At 40.9% G+C, this 11,918-nt stretch overlaps 1 pseudogene; it reads right to left on the bottom strand.

The window, feature by feature from the left end:
• Positions 1 to 5,788: 5,788 nt before the first annotated feature.
• LOC102252521 lies at positions 5,789 to 6,921 on the bottom strand (annotated as a pseudogene).
• Positions 6,922 to 11,918: the final 4,997 nt, after the last annotated feature.

Below are 11,918 nucleotides of genomic sequence, written 5' to 3'. Positions count from 1 at the left end.
ACCCCCCCCCTCGAGTGCACAAATTTTTGTGCACCGGGCCTCTAGTCCTATATAATAAAAGGGTAATATGCAAATTGACCCTAACAGCACTATGACACACACTGACAACCAGGGGGCAGACGCTCAATTCAGGAGCTGCCCCCTGGTGGTCAGTGCACTCCCACAGGGGGAGCTCTGCTCAGCCACAAGCCAGGCTGACGGCTGCCCGTACAGCGGTGGTGGTGGGAGCCTCTCCTGCCTCAGCAGCAGCCCTAAGGATGTCTGACTGCAGCTTAGGCCTGCTCCCCGCTAGCAAGTGGACATCCCTTGAGGGCTCCCGGGCTGAAGGGATATCTAGCAAGTGGACATCCCTTGAGGGCTCCCGGGCTGCCGAAGGGATATCTGACTGCCAGCTTAGGCCCAATCCCCCAGGGAGTGGGCCTAAGCCAGCAGGTGGTCATCCCCCGAGGGGTCCCAGACTGGGAGAGGGCACAGGCCGGGTTGAGGGATGCCCTGTGTGCACAAATTTTGTGCACCGGGCCTCTAGTCTACACTAATAAAAGAGAAACATGCAAATTGGTGTCACTCCGCTACACCCACCAGCCAATCAGGTGAGTATGAAATTAACCCAAAAAATATGGCGGTTAATTTGCATATGCAGGCATGGAGTGATGACTGAAGGCTCCGGCCGGAGTGAAGACTGAAGACTGTTGCCCGCCGCAGTGGAGAAGCCAAGCCTTTCTGCGGCCCGAGGTGAGAAGCCTAGCCTGGAGACTTGGCTTCTCCACTGCGTCCAGACCGAAGGCCTGGGTCCCAGGTGCTGGAGGAAAACAGTGCTGGCAGCCAGAGGAAGGAAGGCCTATTGCGTGAATCTTTGTGCAACAGGCTTCCAGTCATTATATAATAGCAATATTATATGTTGCATCATTATCACTAGCAATTATTACTATTGTATATTTAGAACTTTATAAAGTTAAAAGTACAGTTTTCAATAAAAGAGAAACAAGTATTACTTCTAGTTTGATTCAAAGTTTAACTGTTACCAAGAAAATGATTATTGAAACTGTCCCTTCACTTATTCCCTGAGCCCTGGTCTTGGACATGCACCATTTGCTCTGTCAGGTGCTATATTTTCTTCTTTACCTGACTTTTTATTGCTCCTATCACTGTAAGCTCTGAGGGCATGCCCAGGTCTTCCATGCCTCACACTTTCTCAAGTGACAATAAAGGCTCAATTATTTTTTTTTTGAAAATTGATATGTTGATAGAAACTAGAGAAATAATTTTTTTGTCCTAGATTATTTTTTGTACTATTTATTTTTATGGAGATAATTCACTCGGTTTAGAATAAAAAGACTTCAGTTGACAGAATGCAATCTAGGTTTCAGTTAAATATTAAATTACATTGTGCAACATTGTAACATCTGTGATTCAATAAAATATGGCAAGTAAAGTTAAAAAATTTTATTATGATAAAAATGAATCCCCCACACCCTTTTAGGTGCCTGAAGACACACTGTCTATTGATGGCATTTCTGAACAATCCTTAGTTATTTTTTTTAAATTTATTTTATAGAGAAAAGGAGAGGGGAGAGAGAGAGAGAGAGAGAGAGAGAGAGAAAGACCAATCGGTTGCCTCCCCTATGCACCACAACAGGGGCCTGAACCTGCAACCTGGGCATGTGCCCTGATGAGGAATTGAACTGGCGACCCTTGGGTGCATGGGACAGGCTCAACCAACTGAGCCATTAGTTCTTTTAAACTCTCAGACCTGGGCTGTTTGCAATAAGGCAATGGTGCTTTGTCTCTGCAAATGTGGAGAATTCCTACATTACAAAGAATTAAGCCAATATTTTTAGTCTCTTATTTTTATAGCATATTTTTGTTTTAAAAGATCATTTCTATTAGGCTATAACATTAGCAATGTCATGCCTATTAAATTTCTTAAACTAATCCAGTAACAAGAGTGAGTCAAAGCATTCTAATGATCACTTCTCTCAAGATTATTTACCAAATATGTACCTTTTTGTTTATTGTGGCACAAATGGTCTGGATTGCATTTTCTTTGCTTAAGAGTGAAGCAGAAAAAAAAAAGAGTGAAGCAGAAGGCTCCAGCTGAGCAGCTCAGTTGGCTAGAGCATCGTCCCCATACACCAAGGTTGTGGGTTCGATTCCCAGGGCACATACAAGAGTGAACCAATGAGTGCATAAAGAAATGGAACAACAAATCAATGTTTCTCTTTTTCTCTCCCCTGTTCTCTCTCTCTCTCTCTCTCTCTCTCTCTCTCTCTCTCTCATTAATTTAAAATTTTTTAAAAGAGACAAAATGCCTCCTTGCTCTAAATATAAAATGAGTATTTAAATAAAAAACTCAGAAGAGCTACCCCCCCAAAAATATCATTACTACACTATTATTTCTAGTTTTAATTGGGTTCATAGAGAGTCCTACTGTATTTTATAGAGTCATCAATCGAGTGTTGCAAACAGAGTCATCTGTAGAATGAGATATGAGGTCATATACTCTCTAAATTGTTAGTTCAGAATTTTCTTAATTCTGGTTTCTACATATCTGGTGAATATCACAAAGACAAAAAAACTCTGAATTCTTGACTGAATGTTTTAGCTTTCAAATGTTTGCTACCAAGCTTTCGGCTCAAATATATGAGAAAATAGAATAAAAATGAAGGTTTGGAGTCTATAGCTTTTAATAATGTCTGATCATTTCCTGGGACAATTAACATTTTATTAAAGTGAAACAGTCATCATTTTGGATTCAAGAGTCATGGGTTAGAGTCATGGGTTAAAAGTAAAACTCTTGGTGTTTTCACACTCACTAGCTAAGTAAATTTAGGAAAGAGGGAGTAATTGGTTAAGCCTATTTCACAGGTGAAGAAAAGTGAGACTCATTGAAATTAAGAAACTTAATTACTCTATTATTTATTCACAAATTTAGTAAATTAATTATGTCACTATAATATTATCTATATATTAATGTAAATATTATTATTTGTTTTCTGTTACTTGTTATTTGTTTTTACATTATTAATATAAATAATGTTAACTGTAAATATTAATGTAAACATAAAGTATTATCATTATTTAACTACACCTATACTAAGCTAAGATCAGATAACTGACCACTTTGAGAATCAGAGAATAAGATATAAGAAAAATTCTTAGTCCTGGCTTTTAATAAATGTTTATATGATTAGCATATTACTGTAGCTTTGTGCCCATGCATGACGATACACAAAATCACACTGCAAAGCTCCAGGAGGTGGTACTGAAAGACCCTCAATCCCATATCATTAAAGAAAAATAATAAAGAGCAGACATTAACTCCAAATAAATGCCATGAGCTTTCTAGAAAACTCTTCCCATTCAAAAGATTTTTGAGAAAAATAACAAGTGCAAATTTTACTGTTCCATCAAAATGTCTCTTAATAAAGTTCATTAACAGTAGAGACAATATTTATAAAAATAATTATTAAATGTATTATTTTGACTCAAATATTTTTTCTCCCTAAAATTTTTCACCTTATTATATTTTTCCTAGCATATTATCTACCTGTTTACAATCTCAGGAAAATCTAGTTTAAGAGTTTTACTTCCTAGATATAATAAAAAGAGAAATCAGCAGCTATGCAAATCTTGAGTTCATTTCCCCAAGCTATTCCTTTGGTATGACACATATCTTATTACAATATTCCCCTAAAATTATATGTATTTATGGCAGTGAATAATATACATAGGAAATTCCAATGCACACACAGAAAAGCAGAAGTGAAAAAGATCTTATTGTTATGGAAGATATATATTTTGGTAGTAACATCATATAGAGTGCCTCATCAGCAATGAACGTCTGCTTTCTTTCATTATGATTATCTTTTACTAGAGGCCTAGTGCATGAATTCCTGCATGGGTAGGGTCCAGCTGACCTGCCCCAATGGGGGCCAATCTGGGCTGGGCCTGCAGAGGGGAGGGGACGCGGGAGGTTGGCTGGCCGGCCCCACCTCTGATCGAGCCAGTTAGCCTGCCACAGTGCTCCTCATAGCGACTGGACATTCCAATTGCTTGGCTTTATATATACAGATAATGTCAAATCGCCATATGACAGTAATGCCATATATTGGAAATGCAAGTGTTCAAAAAAAATTCATCAATGCTTTCTATAAAGGTACAGTCAAACAACTCTACAGGGATCGGGCCTAAACTGGCAGTCGGACATCCCTCTCACAATCTGGGACTGTTGGCTCCCAACCTCTTGCCTTCCTGCCTGATTGCCCCCTAATCAACCCCTACCAGCCTGATAAACCCCCAACTGCCCTCCCCTGCAGGCATGGTCCCCCCCCAACTTCCCTCTCCTGCAGGCCTGGTTGCCCACACTGCCCTCCACTGCCAAACATCTTGTGGCTGTGGGCGCCGCCATCTTTGCGATGGCCTGAGGGTCAATTAACATATTCCCTATTCATTAGATAGGATTTTTTTATATTTTTATTGATTTCAAAGAGGAAGGGAGAAAGAAAGAAACATCAATGATGGGAGAGAATCATTGATTGGCTCCCTCCTGCGGGCCCCTCACTGGGTATCGAGTCAGAAACCCAGGCATTTGCCCTGACTGGGAATCAAACTGTGACCCCCTGGTTCATGCTGGCCAGGTTCCTTGGTTACATTTATTCCTAATTCTCTTATTTTGTTTGTTGCAATGTTAAATGAGATTTCATTTTAGTTCTTCTTTCTGATAGTTCATTATTGGTACATAAAAAATGCCATTGATTTCTGTATATTAATTGTGTATCATGCTACTTTGTCAAATTCATTGACTAAATTTAGTAGTTTTTTGTTGGAGTTTTTAGGTTTTCTATGTACAATATCATGTTGTCTGTGAAAAAAAGACAGTTTTACTTCCTCCTTTCCTATTTGGATGCCTTTTATTTTTTATTTTTGTCTGATGCCTTTTATTTTTTTCTTCTTGACTGATCACTGTGGCTAGGATTTCCAGGACTAAGTTGAATAAGAGTGGTGAAAGCAGACAAACCTGTCTTATTCCTGTTTTAAAGGGAAAGCTTAGTTTTGGCACATTGAGTATGATGTTGGCTGTGGGTTTGTCATATATGGATTTGTTATGTTGAGGTATTATCCCTCTATTCCCACTCTGCTGAAAGTTTTGTCATAAGTGATTGCTGGGTTTTACCAAATGCTTTTTTCTGCACCTATTGATATGATCATGTGGTTTGTATCCTTCATTTTGTTAATGTCATGAATCACATTTATTGATTTGCAAATATTGTACCAAACTTGCATCCCCAGAATAAATATTGCTTAGTCAAGGTCTATGACCTTTCTAAGGTATTACTGGATCAAATTTTCTAATATTTTGTTGAGGATTTTGGCATCTACTAGTGGCCTGGTGCACAAATTCGTGCACATTGAAAGGAAATTAATTAGAAGAAATATTTTAACATCACTATTCACCCTTTCTCTATAATAGAAGTGTCAACCAAAGTCATGATCGACAGTGACATATCGAAACACACACGTGTGATTGGCTCCAGCGAGAGCTTTATATGTATCACGCATATGTGAGTCAACTTAGCCTTTTATATATATAGAATAAACTTGCTTAATTAGACCTGCTTTCTGATTTAGCTAAACTTTTTCCAGTGCAGTGAAGCACCGCAACTTCTCTTTCAGGTAATTGTCAGCAACACAGCAGGAAATATCAACAGAAAGCAAATTATTATTGTAGATCACTCAGGGAAAACAAAGGATAAAATATTTAAATATTAAAATATTTAATATATATATATTTTTAGAAATTATAGTTTTATGATTTTTCTGTTGCTTCTTCATCCACTATGAATAATTTCACAATACAACACTTTCAGGCAGCTTCTTTGCTACTTTCTTTGGTTTCCACTTCTTTAGGTAACAATGGCTCCATCTTTAGTAACAAACCTTCGCTTGTCGAACTACGAAGGAAAGCTCATACCACAAAGGGTCCCAAATTCAGCGGTCTGTGCCTACAAACTTCATTGATAACAGCTTGCAGATTGGCAGTTATTTGGTCACTTGACATATCCAGTGTTGCTATTTTTGTCAAGAGAAAGTTCTCCCTTTCTTCATCTACCTTAATTTCAATTCCAGTTTTAAATAATTCAAGCATTTTGGGGATGTCACGGCCAATGGAATTTTGATTAAGCTTTGGAAATCTTTTTTTCAGTTTCTTCTTTAATGGATTAAGCTCGGGCATAATTTCTGGAACAGCTACATAAATGTCTGGCTCAATTTCTTCATCCAAAATCTTCTGAATCAGATTAGTTCCTCCTGCAAACGCAGCTCCATGTTCTTCTGCTATTTTAATCTCTGATGCATTCCCTGTAAATACAGCAACTTTATTGATTTCTGAAAGAATGGGTATGGCAAACTAACAACACTGGCAAATGGCTCCACTTTTTTTTCTTCCCCAGTGCCATGTCCAGTGTCAAATCAAGATAAACACCTTGCTTTGGATATGTAAAGTCCAGAATTTGAAATTTCTTAAGTAATTTCTTAAGACTATATTCTGCGCACTGACAAAACTTGAAGTCATTTTCAAGGTCCACCATTTCTAACTTCTTTTCAGTTGGGTCAAGTTTCTAAGCTTTCTAAATCTATGTTTTCTGGCTAATGAAAAGAAAATAGGATTCCACTGAGTCTTGTATCTATGTACTCCAGGACTTCTGTGAGAATCAAATGAGATGAGGTACAGGAAAATGCTTCACAGACAATTGGTTAAAGTGTAAAATGTTTCCAACTGGCTATAAAGCAAGTTGTGTTCCTGGGCTGAAGAAACTGCAAGGAGGCTAGTTGCTAGGGAGAGGAAGCTGAGCGTTGCTATATAACATCATTACTGGCACCCACAGATACTGTTTCCAAGCTGGGCTGGGCTTTGGGCTGCATTTTGCACCATGGGGTCTCTGCAGCATTGGCTGTGATTTGGTGGGGTGTCACTCCAGGGTGGTGGTGGTGCCTATGTCCCACTTGGGGGAAGCCGAGTGTTGCTTTGTGGGCATCAGCTCTGTAGAACTGTTTCTTTGTAAATGATCATTGTGTGTTATGGCAGCTCCTGTGTTGAGCATCTGCCCCTGGTGGTCAGTGTGCATCATAGTGACCAGTCCAATGGTCAAACACTTAGCATATTAGCCTTCTATTATATAGATGTTCATCGGGGATATTGGCCTGTAATTTCTTTCTTTGCAGTGTCTTTATCTGGTTTTGGAAATAGGATAAAGCTGGCATCACAAAAAGGGCTTAGAAATATTTTCTTCTCTTGAATTTTCCTGAATAGTTTGAGGAGGATAGGTGTTACTTCTTCATTGAATGTTTGGTAAAACTCTCCTGTAAATCCATTTGGTCAGGAACTGTTATTTGCTAGAAATTTTTTAGCCCTGCTTCAATTTCATTAGCTGTTATTGGCCTATTCAGGTTTCTGATTCTTCCTGAATAAGTTTTGTAAGATTGTTTCCAGGAATTTGTCTATCTGCCCATGTTGACCAGTTTGTTGGCATATAGGTATTCAAAGTATTTTCTTAAAATTCTTTCTTTTTCTGTGTTGTCAGTTGTTCATCAATCTTGGTTATATTTTCAAAGAACCATCTCTTGATTTCATTTATCTTTTGTGCTGTTGTGGTTTATTGTTTTGTTTGTTTGTTTGTTTGTTTGTTTTAATTAAAATTTTAAAATATATTTTATTGATTTTTTACAGAGAGGAAGGGAGAGGGATAGAGAGTCAGAAATATCGACAAGAGAGAAACATTGATCAGCTGCCTCCTGCACACTCCCCACTGGGGATGTGCCCGCAACCAAGGCACATGCCTTTGACCGGAATTGAACCTGGGACCCTTGAGTCTGCAGGCTGACGCTCTATCCACTGAGCCAAACCGGTCAGTGCATGTTTTTAAGTCTCTATGTCATTTATTTAAACTGTATTGTTTCCTCTGATCTGTATTGTTTCCTTTCTTAGCTTACATTGGGCTTTTCTTATTTTTCTCTTTCTAATTATTTTAGTTGTTGGATTAGATCATTTATTTGAGTTATTTCTTGCTTCTTGAGGTAGGCCTATAATGCTATGAACTTTCCTCTCAGGACTACATTCACTTTGTCCCAGAGATTTGGGGTTGTTGTGTGTTCATTTTTTTTTTCAGGAAGATTTTGATTTCTGAAGTTGATCTATAGCTTCATGCAATGGATATTATTTCAATCTTATTGAACTTGGAAAGACTTATTTTATGTCTTAACATGTGGCCTGTCTTTTGGAATGTCTCCTCTTCATACAGTCTTCAGCTGGTATTTCAGGGTGAATATTCCCCAACTTAGTCTAATTCCAGTTAGATTCTGGGAGTAAGTGGGAGAAAGATCCACCTAGTCTGCTGCCATCTTCCAATCTCCCCAAAGCAAACATTTTTGAGATAGAAATTCTAATTTTTTTTCTTGAATCCCCAGAGTAACACCTTCCACAACCCAATTTGAAGAGCCTTGCAAAGGTCAGAGGCAGAAGCCCCCAGAACCTTTCCTGCTGCTGAGACACCCCTCCTGGCCTCCTGCCTCCAGTTTGCTCTCCTAGGACCCTGGGAAAAAACTGGGTGGAGTGAGCCTGGTCCCCCTTGACCATCACCCTGACCTCTGAGTCTCTTCCCCTGTCAGACTCAGGGCCATCATGAACTAGTATCACCAAGTATCTGGTAGAGTTAAGAGAAAAGTCAGTGTAGATGGTGCATCCTCAATCACATAGAGCTCTAGCTCTAAGGTCTTTTTATTTGAGATTGGGGGTCAGAAGTCCTGGCACAAAGGACACTGTCCCAGGTGCCATGACAAGCCCCTGTCCCCTTTAAAAGTAATTACTTCTTTCTTTAACTTGGAGGATGCTACCTAATATGGAGAAAAATTGAATGTCATGCAGCCTAATATTAAAAAATAATTTTTACAAGATTGTCCTATCCTAAAGGTAAGATCAAATTCAATTAATATCGTTAGAGATTCTTTAAGCACATTAAATTTTATAAAGCACCCTTTGGTTCACATTATATGCTGCTATATAAAATAGAAGAGGAATAAACTAAATTCAAGTCTAATCATAGAAGCCCAGGCAATTAAAATTGTTTTCAAATAATTTACAAATTTATGTACTGCATAGTTATTTTTTCATGCATAAATACACAGTATTGAAATTGTAATAAAGACAAAATATCTGGTAAAATTAAATTAAAGGATAATTTTGGTTGTTCATTTAAGTATATCTTCCCTCCATAATTTATGTGTTAATATATAAGAATTTATTCCAAAAAGTCTCCTAAGAAATCACTTTTACTTCATTTTTGGTTATCTAGTGTGTGCAGGCCAAAGAAATTATAAATACCAATAATTAAGTGCTTCAAAAAAATTACTTCACACATTATGAGAGAGAATTTTGCATATATTAAGACTAAATAGGAAGACAAAAATAGGCCCTGTCTAGATAGCTCAGTTGGTTAGAGCATCATTCTGATACACCAAAGTTGTGGGTTTGATCCCCAGACAGGGTACATATAAGAATCAACCAATGAATGCATAAATAAGTGGAACAACAAATTGATCAATTTTTAAAAATATAAAAATAACAAAAAATTTTCTTACCAATTGAGTAAAGTAGTTTTTACTTCATTAATAAATAGATCATGTGTCAAAAAAGCATACACAGGTCTTGTCGACGTGAATTTTATCCTGTCTGGCCAGGTGCTAGAGAGTGAGCCTCATAACCAGACACCTGGAGAGGAAACTCCATCCACAAACGGGTCAATAACACCCTAGACCCAACTACAGAGGCAGGAAGAAGACGGCAGTGAGAGAGAGAGCGTGAGTCTGTGAGGGACCAAAAAAGGAGTGTGTGGTCATGTGGGATGTGTGTGTGTGTATTTGAGTGAGGCACAGATAGATCCCGCAGGGCTTTTGAGGTTAGCTTAAACGGGCTCGCCTAACTAGGCAGCCTCTGCTCCTGTGTAAGCAGTTCCAGGAGGCCGGCTCGTCCTCAGATGTCTAGTGTTTATAAGGGGAGAGCTGCTGTAACTGAGAGCCAGGCCTCACCCCAACCCAGGGTGCCCTCAGATAACACCTGGGACTCTACAGACACCCCTGCCAGGGACCTGCTACCTCAGCTGGGGTCCCACGGTCAACGAAATTCCAGCCACCCTGGGTGCAGGCTCCTGTGAGTTCTGAAGCATGCTTCCCCCTGACCAGCCCAATGCCTTAGCCTGAGGCACTGCAATGACACAAGTAGGAGACACATGAGCAGCACACTCGTCCAAGGAGCAGCAGCCCCATGATCAGCCTGCCCCAGTCCAAGGAGCAGCAGCTGTCAGCTGTGTGAGCGGCCCGCTACCTCATCCAAGGAGCAGCAACCACGTGAGCAGCCTGCCCCATCTGAGGAGCAGCAGCCACATGAGCAGACAACCCACATCTGAGGAGCGGCAGCCCTGCACAGTCCACACTGGTCCAAGGAGCAGCAGACACACTCAGCCTGCACCTGTCTGATGAGCAGCAGCTGGGTAAGCGGTCTGCCCCCATCCGAGGAGCAGCAGACACACATGCAGCTTGCTCCCACCTGAAGAGAAGCAGCTACACAAGCAGCCCATTCCCCCGTCCGAGAAGCAGCAGCCACGTGAGCAGACAGCCCCCGTATGAGGAGCAGCAGCTGCACATGCAGCTCAATCCAGCCCAAGGAGCAGCAGCTGCCCGAGCAGCTCGCACCTGCCCGAGGTCATCTGAGGAGTGGCAGCCCTGCGCAGCCCACACTGGTCCAAGGAGCAGCAGCCAAATGCAGTCTGCACCTGCCCAACAAGCAGCAGCTGGTTGAGCATCCCTCCCCAATCTGAGGAACAGCAGCCACACATGCAGCTCACCCTCACCCCAGGAGCAGCAACCACGCAAGCAGCCCGCCCCCGATCTGAGGAGCAACAGCTGCGTGAGCAGCCAGCACCCATATGAAGAGCAGTAGCCCTGTAAGCAACCTGCCCCTGTCCAAATAGCGGCAGCCTCACTAGCAGCCCGCCCCATCTGAGGAACAGCAGCAGTGTGCAGCCAGCCCAGATCAAAGGAGCAGCAACCATGTGAGCAGTCCGAACCCATCTGAGGAGCAGAAGCCACGTGAACAGCCCGCTCCTGTCCAAGGAGCAGCAGCTGCGCTGAGCCCACCCCTGTCCAAGGAACAGCAGCTGTGCGAGCAGCCTCACCTACCAACCAGAGGAGACAACACTGCTGTGAACAGCACCCAGCAGAGGAGCTGCTGCCAACTCAGAAGCAACCACTACTGTGACCAGTTGAGCAACTGCAGCCCGAGGAACCACTGCCACCCAAGAAGCAGCCCCTGCACGACTCAACATCTAGATCAGTGGGTGAGACCAAAAATGGGTAGACAAAGAAACCCCCAAAGGAAAGAAATATAAGGATCACCAGAAAAGCAGCTAACTGAAACAGAGGCATGCAATATGTCAGAAAAAGAATTCAGAATAAGGGTCCTAGAGTGCATAAACTGGTTGGAGAAAAAAATCAACAACGTATGTAAGAATCAAGAAGAAATGGATGAAAAAAATCAATAACTTATATAAGAATCAAGAAGAAATAAAGAGTGATATAGCTGCAATAAAAAAACACCATGGACAGTTTCAAAAGTAGGCTAGGAGAAGCAGAGGACAGGGAAGCAAAACACACCCAAACTGAACTGCAATTGGAGAAAAAAATTAAAAGACAGGAGGAGAGCCTAAGGGAGCTGTGGGACAACATGAAACAAAGCAACATATGAATAATAGGGGTGGCAGAACAACAGGAAGAGGAACAAGGGTTAGAAAACCTATTTGAAGAAATAATGTCAGAAACCTTCTCTGAGGTGGGTAAGAAAAAAGTCACACAAGCACAGAGAGTCCCAA

This window comes from Myotis brandtii, unplaced genomic scaffold, assembly GCF_000412655.1.
Source record: "Myotis brandtii unplaced genomic scaffold, ASM41265v1 scaffold5, whole genome shotgun sequence".
Taxonomy (NCBI): domain Eukaryota; kingdom Metazoa; phylum Chordata; class Mammalia; order Chiroptera; family Vespertilionidae; genus Myotis; species Myotis brandtii.
This window is presented reverse-complemented; position numbering and strand designations above follow the sequence as displayed.